Below are 8,937 nucleotides of genomic sequence, written 5' to 3' on the forward strand. Positions count from 1 at the left end.
GAGGAGCATCTCCTACAGTGCTGAGGAGCAGCCAGCAAGGTCTGCGCTGGTGCTGCTCACCCACACCTGCTGTTCCACTGCGGCCGCCCTCAGGAGTTCTCACCCTACAGGCATTGAGGATGCTTCCTGCAGGAGGAGGCTGGAGTGGCTTTACTGAGAAGGAACCCAAGAAGGTGAGGAAGCTGGCTACCACCTGGATTCCACTTTTTCCAGTGTAGAAATGTGACTGCAGGGACCTTTCTGTGCGGTGCCTGTCAGCCTGTGGGTGTGACAGCCTGGTTAGAGGTCCCTTTTGCAGCCCCCTACTTGAGGTGTTTTACTTCTCTCTTGCCCCATAAATGGGCACAGCCTCAGATTTGTGTTTTGAGATATTTCTAGTATATTCTTGTTGCTGGTTTTGGTTTTTTGAGAGGGAGAGTAAAGCCAGATTTCTACTTCACAGCCACTTTGGTTGAGAATTTTTTGTTGTTTACATTCCCAAGTAACTTGGATGAGAGCTGGACCCTGCACAAAGTATGGACCAGCTTCAATGGATTCCATCTGATATAAAACTTGTAACTGCACAAATGTTATAGATGACCTCTGAAGGTGATCTTGGGCAGCCCGCCCCGTCACTGCATGAATATATAGTCTGTAACATTTTCTTTGATTCCTCTTCCACTCATCTTCTGAATTGCTGAAACCTAACCCCATTAGTACCTTCTGCTCTCTTGTAAGCCACACAGAGTCTCTCCAGTAAAAGTTGCAGCTCATATGTATGGTCTTGCTATCCAGTGTGCCACTGGTAGTGCGTTCCTCCAGCCTCCGTTCTGGGCTTCTTGTTGGTGTCATCGCTGTGAGTGCATTGTCCTCTGGAGCAGGCTAGAAACTGACTCTTTTTTTTTAATTTGGGTTAAGGGTTCGCTACAAACCCCGTCTCAAAATTCTGACAGAGCCAGGCGTGTGCAGAGCAAGCCTGCCAAGATGAGGCTTGCACTTGACAGTGAGGAACGGCACCTAGGAAATTCTCCGTGGGTTCCTCCTTCCACGGACAGGGATATGAGGTTTGCAAAATACTCCCTATTGAGGCTATTGTAATCTAATTGTGGAAGGGATGTCTCATTGCTTTCGCCACATCCATTTTGTAAAATGCAAGTCACTACATCCATCTCACAGGCAAGGGGAAGGGGCTGCACAGCCTGTGGGGCTGGAGGTCATGTCTGCTTCACAAAGCCTAGAACACCCTTGCCCCAGATAGCCTCAGGACTTGCTCCTTTATCTCCTTCAAGTCTTGGCTCAGGCCTTACCTGTGCAGTGATGCCTTCCCTGACTAACCTATTAAAATTACAGTCTTAATTCTCGAAAGAAAACAAAATGACACACAAGCGTATGAAAAATTGCTAAACATCACTAATAATCAGGAAAATACAAATTCAAGTAACAATGGGATATATCCTCACACCTGTTAGAATGGCTATTAGCAAAAGACAAAAGGTAACAAGCGTAAGTGAGGATGTGAAGAAAGGGGAAACTTTGCATACTGTTGCTGGGAACATAAATTAATACAACCATTATAGGAAGCAGTGCGAGAGTTATTCAAAGAATTAAAAATAGAATTGTCACATGATCCAGTAATATCACTATTGCATATGTATCCAAAAGAAATGCAATCAGTCTGTCAAAGAGATATCTGCACCCCAATGTCCATTGCAGAACTAATCACAGCAGCAGGGTGTGGGAGCAGCATAAGCGCTCCTCCAAGGCTGAATGGCTGACGATAACGTGGTATAGATACGTAGTGAAATACTGTTTGTCCCTAAAAAAGAATAAAATCCTGACATTTGCTACAACATGAATGAACCTAGGGGACATTTTGCTAAATGAAATAAGCCAGGTACAGAAAGACAAATAATGCACAATTACACTTAAAAGGGGAATCTAAAATCATTGAAATCATAGAATCAGAGAGTACCATGGGCTGGAAAGAGGAAAAAATGTGAAAGTGTTGGTCAAAGTACACAAAATTTCAATCAGATAGGATGAATAAGTTCAGGAGATCTATTGTTCCATGTGATGGCTTTAGTTAATAATAATATATTCTTGAAATTTGGTCAGAAGATAGGTTTTTGGTGCTCTCAGAACAAAAAAATGTTAAGTATGTGAGGTAATAACATGGGCTATCTTTATTCAGCCATTTTATAATGCATACATATTTCAAAACAACATGGTGCATACAATCATCTACACTTTTATCAATTAAAATAGATAAAATAATTAAATAAATTAAAATCAACGAAATAAAATTGCAGTTCTCACCCATCCGCCCCCATCCTCCTCCCCAGTCAATGCCTACCCATGCAGTGGTGGTGTGGAGCCAGCTCTCACCAGCTCACAAGAGAGTTGATTGTTACATTTTCTGAAAATGTGGGACTCTGTTTTCTTTTTCTTTTTGTATTGATAGCATGAAACTGACCACAGGAGGGACATATACACCACATAAATTGACAAATTAGGGATTTTTTTTTTTTTACTTTCGATAAATAGTCTTTAACTTTATAAAATTTTAACTTTTCTACACACAAAAACCATTCTAGGAATTAATCTTTTAAACACTAATAGTTATGAAACTACAAATTATAAAATAAGAAACTTAACACTTATAATCACAAGGGGCATCATAGTTAGTCCTTCCACTACATGTAACACTGGGGTATAGTTTCAAGATCGAGTAGAATATTATAACACACAGATGGTGGGGAATCAACCCCTTTAGCGTACTAAGATTTTCCTTTTTTTTCTTCAACTTTTATTTTAAGTTGAGGAGTACATGTGCAGGATGTGCTGGTCTGTCACATAGGTAAACATGTGCCATGGTGGTTTGCTGCACAGATCAACCCATCACCTAGGTATTAAGCCCAGCCCGCAGTAGCTATTCTTCCTGACACTCTCCCTTCCCTCCAACACCACCCGATAGGCCCCAGTGTGTGTTGTTCCCTCCATGTGTCCATGTGTTCTCATCGTTCAGCTCCCACTTATAAGAGAAATTTGGTGTTTGGTTGCCTGTTCCTGTGTAAGTTTGCTAAGAATAATGGTCTCCAGCTCCGTTTATGCCCCTGTAAAGAACATAACCCCATTCTTTTTTATGGCTGTATTATATTCCGTGGTACCACATTTTCTGTATTCAGTTTATCATTAATGAGCATTAGGGTTGATTCCATTCTTTACTATTGTGATTAGTGCTGTAATGAACATGTATGTGCATGTATCTTTATAAGATCCTGATTTATATTTTTTGGGTATATACCCAGTAATGGATTGCTGGGTCAGATGGTATTACTACTTCTAGATCTTTGAGGAATCACCACACTGTCTTCCACAATGGTTGAACTAATTTACATTCCCACTAACAGTGTAAAAGCATTCATTTTTTTCCCACAACCTTACCAGCATCTGTTGTTTCTTGGCTTTTTAATAATTTCTATTCTGACTGATGTGAGATTTTATCTTATTGTGGCTTTGATCTGCATTTCTTGAATGATCAGTGATGTGCTTTCTTTCATACATTCATGGGTCACAGGAAAGTCTTCTTTTGGGAAGTGTCTGTTCAAGTCCTTTGCCTTCTTTTTAATAAGGTTGTTTGCTTTCTTCTTGTAAATTTGTTGATGTTTTTTGTAGACTCTGGATATTAGACCTTTGTCAGATGGATAGATTGCAAAAATTTTCTCCTATTCTGTACGTTGTGTGTTCACACTGATGACAGTTTCTTTTGCTGTCCTGAAGGTCTTCAGTTTAATTATATCCCGTTTATCAATTTTTGCTTTTGCTGCCATTAAGGAAGAACCAGAAGAGTTAACATTCACCAACACACCATGGTCTCCACAACACACACCACCTTCTGACATGTGTTGCAGTTTACTTAGTTGGTTATTGTGTGCGTCTCCTCACTGAAGTACAAGTCCATGAAGACAGACAATTTTGTATGTTTTGTTTACTGTCGTGCCTACACCACCAAGCGGGGTAGATGCTCAATAAATGTTTGTTCAATGTTGGATAAATCAATGGATGAGATATTACTTCTTCAGAAAGGGCTTTCCCTGACCAACTACTCCCTATAATCAAAGTTAGATCTGCCCTTTGATTTTCTCTTTCTCTCAGTGCCCAGTTTTTCCTTCAGAGAAGGTGCCATCATTTCTAATTATAAATGCTCATTTATATTTGTGTTTAATATATGGCTCCCAGCAAGATTGTAAAAGCATTTTGAGGACACATGCTGTGTCTTACTCAACACTACCTAGGACCATTTCAGGTAGATTACAGGTGGTCAATAAAGGTTTCTTAAATTTATACATGGCAAAATAAAATGAATAAATACATAGCTTATACCACGTACAGGTCTATCACTTTGCAGAGAGTTACAACTTTTATTTTGGGAGGTAGAAAGCCAGCATGGGAGGATTGGAGCAGAAACCAGCATCTACACACAAGCATACACATGTGCATACACATGGACACTTACACAAGCACACCCTCACTTCTGCACAGGCTTGCACACATGTGCACACACAGCAGCATTGATTGTTTAAGGATCTGAGAGAACTCTTAATTCCTAAAGGTGTGGTCTTCAGTTTGTCCCCAAGTCTCCTGAGTAGAGCGTGAACTCAGCTTCCAGCTGACCCGGGCTGGCCTCGGCCAGCGTGGAGCTCGGTGTGGGTTCTCAGGCGCCTTTTTCCCGGGCATCTCCTCCGGTGCCTCCGCCAGCTCTGCCGCAGACCCGGGAAACGTCGGTCCCGCAACCCGAGCACTAGGGCATCTGCGAACCGCGAGCTGCAAGCGGGCAGACCGGCAGAATGGGGGGCGAAAAGGCCTGGATGGAGCCGCTGGTGGGGGCGGGGCGGTAGGAATGCGCGGCGTGGATCCGGGTGGTGGGAATGGGTGGCAGGAACAGGGTGGTGGGAATGGGCGGAGGTGGATCCGGTGGTGGGAATGGGTGGCGGTGGATCCAGGGGTGGGAGTGGGTGGCGGTGGATCCCGTGGTGGATCGGGGGCCGGGTTCAGAGTGGGGAGAACGGGTGGTGGTGGATCCAGTCGAGGATCCGGGTGGTGGGAACGAGTGGCGGGGTCGGAGTGGGGACAATGGGCGGTGGTGGATCCGGTGGAGGACTGGGTAGCAGGGGGTGGCATGGAGCTGCCAGGGAAAATCAGTGTGTGCCTGGGAACCTCTATGGTCATACTATCAAGTTTTGTTTTATTGAGAAATGGTTTTGTTTTTATTTAATAATGTATTCCCAATCTTTTAAGAATATTTGGCCTGCAAACATTTCCCCCTAATTTACAAAGAGGACTGTACCTACCATTTAATTCACAGTTAGCTTAGTCCACACGCAACCACGTTGTGTGAAATCTTGTCTTGGGAACTGGAGTAAAACAGTATCATCCAATCTTGTCAATAAGCAGATCATGACCTGGCATGATGGCTCATGCCTGAAATCCCAGGACTTTGGTAGGCTGAGGCAGGGAGATCACTTGAGGCCAAGAGTTCGAAACCAGCCTGGCCAATATGGAGAAACCCCATCTCTACTAAAAATACAAAAATTAGGTGAGCGTGGTGGCGGGCGCCTGTAATCCCAGCTACTCGGGTGGCTGAGACAGGAGTATTGCTTGAACCTGGGTAATGGAGGCAGAGGCTGCAGAGGACTCCAGCCTGAGCAATGGAGCGAGACTCTGTCTCAAAAAAAGAAGAATAAACCAAAACCAAACAAGCAGATCAGAGCACATCTGTGGAGGAACATTTCAGCTCTCATCTGCAGTGTAAGTAGTGGATTACAAGTTACTCATGTTCTAAGTATAAAAAAGTGTTCATGGTCAGGCGCTGGAACCCTCAGGGTAGTTTCCACTCTGTTAGGCACTGAAGAAAATACTTGAGGCTTGAAACGGTGAAATACGATGAACGGAAGGAGTAAGGAAGAAAGAAGTGATGCAGCGTCTTTCTTCTTTTTCTCCAATATGCCTTAAAAGCTCAGTCTGAAGTCACCTTATCACATCTCTTGTTTATATATAGACAAATAGAACTATTGTCAGGAAAATGTTACTCAACTACACAGTAACAAAAACTATTCTAGGAATTGGTGGAGGTGTTTTTCATCATTTAATTTTGTCTTATAATGTTAAAGAAAATCACTAGTAAACATTTAAGTTTGATAAATTCAATGATAATGCTGCCACTTGGAATGTAAAGTGTGTTTAATTATAGTCCTTATATGCTCTACAAATGGAACTTGCTTGGGGGCCTACTGTCTCCAAATTAGAAGGTAATTAGTGCATTCTCTTGGCTGCTTAAGAGTCTTGACAAGTCCCTGGACTTTTCTCTCAAAAATAATGTAAGAATTGGCTTACCGTAATTTTACTTTCCTGATGTCACTGAATATAAACACTCTCCCAAATGTGTGACAGTCATAGTTTCCAAAACTAATAAAAGTTTGGTTCTCTATTAATTGATATGTCTTTGGTAATTTCAAGTTTTGCTTTGTTGTTGTTGCTGTTTTTTTGTTGTTTTTTGAGAGGGGAGGGCATGGCCAGAGGTATTGTTTGAAAAGAAAGTCTTCTTTTCTTTTTCTGATTTTATTTAATTTAGGGTACTTTGGTGGAGAGACACTATGTCTCTGTCATGAGAACATGTAGTGTTTGGTTTTCTGTTCCTGTGTTCATTTGTTGAGAATTATGGTTTCCAGCTTCATCCATGTCCCTGCAAAGGACATGAACTCATCCTTTTTTATGGCTGCAGAGTATTCCATGGTGTATATGTGCCACATTTTCTTTATTCAGTCTATTATTGATGGGCATTTGGGTTAGTTCCACGTCTGTGGTATTGTGAATAGTGCTGCAATACACATATGTGTGCATGTGTCCTTACATGCACATGATTTATAATCCTTTGGTTATAATGCCATTATTAATACATTGCATTTTCCCAATACTATTTATTAAATAGGGAATCCTTTCGCTATTACTTGTTTTTTTTTCAGGTTTGTTAAAGATCAGATGGTTGTGGATGCATGGTGTTATTTCTGAGGCCTCTGTTCTGTTCCATTGGTCTAAATCCCATTGCTGGGTCAAATGGGATTTCTGGTTCTAGATCCTTGAGGAATAGCCACACTGTCTTTCACAATGGTTGAAATAGTTTACACTCCTACCAACAGTGTAAACTCCACCTACTCTCCAGCCTCTGTTTCCTGATATTTTAATGGTTGCCTTTCTAACTGGCATGAAACAATATCACATTGTAGCTTTGATTTCCATTTCTTTAATGACCAATGATGATGAGATTTTTTTTCATATGTTTGTTGGCTGCATAAATGTCTTCTTTTGAGAAATGTCTGTTCATATCCTTCGCCCACTTTTTGATGGGGTTTTTTGTTTTCTCCTTCTAAGTTTGTTTAAGTTCCTTGTAGATTCTGGATATTAGCCCTTTGTCAGATGAATAGGTTGCAACAATTTCTCCCATGCTGTAGATTGCCTGTTCACTCTGATGATAGTTTATTTTGCTGTGCAGAAGCTCTTTAGATTAATTAGATCCCATTTGTCAATTTTGGCTCCTGTTGCCATTGCTTTTGGTGTTTTAGTCATAAAGTCTTTGCCCATGCCTGTGTCCTAAATGGTATTACCTAGGTTTTCTTCTAGTGTTTTCATGGTTTTAGGTCTTACGTTTAAGTCTTTAATCCACCTTCAGTTAATTTTTATATAAGGTATAAGGAAGGAGTCAAGTTTCATTTTTGTCATATGGCTAGCCAGTTTTTCCAACACCATTTATTAAACAGGAAATCCTTTCCCCTTTGCTTGTTTTTGTCAGGTTTGTCAAAGATCAGATGGTTGTAGATGTGTGGTGTTATTTCTGAGGCCTCTGTTCCTCTCTCCAAATCTTCATCTGTCTCTTTGATATTGTCCTTGCAGCTGTAGAACAAGCCAGCTTCCCCCTGTCTCAGGCCTCCCTGCATGCCTATTCTTATGCCAGGAATTCTGTTCCAAGATGCTCTCTTTGCCTGTTTATTTATTTGGGGTCTGTGCTCAACAGCCACCTCCATTCTTTTCCACTTTAACCCCATGATGTTACCCTATCATGCAGTCTTGGTAACATTTGTCATTAGTTCTCCTGCTTCCTGTTTACCTATTGGTGTATTTGTGTAAGAAAATGTTGATGGGAGCCTTTCCAGAATGGGGAACAGGGCTCCGACAGAGGAGTAAGAGGATTTTAAGTGTTGAAGAGGTTGGTTAGTGGTGGGGCCACACATCGCCTCCCCACCATTGGCCCAATCACACTCATCCTTAGAAGAGGTTGGACAGTGCCTCTTCCCTGACCAGCACCTATGCGCATCCACATTTCAGGCTCATGTAAGAAAATGACTGCAGGTCAAAGTGAGCCAACAGGGACCTTCCTCAAAAAGGCCTTTCCCCCACCTTCTCCTAGTTGAAAACAGGCCTCTATTATTCTTCCTCATGGCAATGCCTTTTGGCCCTACTTAGCATCCTTACAATCTGAGGTCTTCTCTGTGTCTCTGGATATCTTTGTTTGATTCTCATTTCTCCTGCTAACCTTAAGTCCAGAAGGGCAGAGACCAGCCTGGCTGTCTCACCCATCACTTTGCCGCAACACCAGGGAGAGTGCCTGACATTTCATGGGAGTTTATTAAATATTTGTTGAATGAATGCCATTGACCTGGTTTTGTGTTTAAAGAAGGCCCTGGAAGGAAACCTTTCTCCATGGGGAAGCAGAGCTCTAAGGTAGAAGGTAAGGTTAAGTGGGCAGAGAGACAGGCAGGTGGTGGTGGGTGGCAGTGCCTTTTGGTAGCAGGAGCAAAACTGGAGAGGGAAGGGGAAGGGAGAAGAGAGGCGGCTTGATTCCAGCGTGTAGAGCGAAACAGGGACCTGAGAGTTGAAAGTGACGCTGGTCTCCTCATTGGTCTG

The 8,937-nt window shown here is 42.2% G+C and overlaps 1 pseudogene; it reads right to left on the reverse strand.

Annotated features, from left to right (window-relative positions):
* The window catches only part of LOC108296566, a 50,179-nt pseudogene that overhangs the window by 28,924 nt on the left and 12,318 nt on the right, over positions 1–8,937 (reverse strand).

The sequence above is a fragment of the Cebus imitator genome, unplaced genomic scaffold (genome assembly GCF_001604975.1).
Source record: "Cebus imitator isolate Cc_AM_T3 unplaced genomic scaffold, Cebus_imitator-1.0 Scaffold724, whole genome shotgun sequence".
Taxonomy (NCBI): Eukaryota; Metazoa; Chordata; class Mammalia; order Primates; family Cebidae; genus Cebus; species Cebus imitator.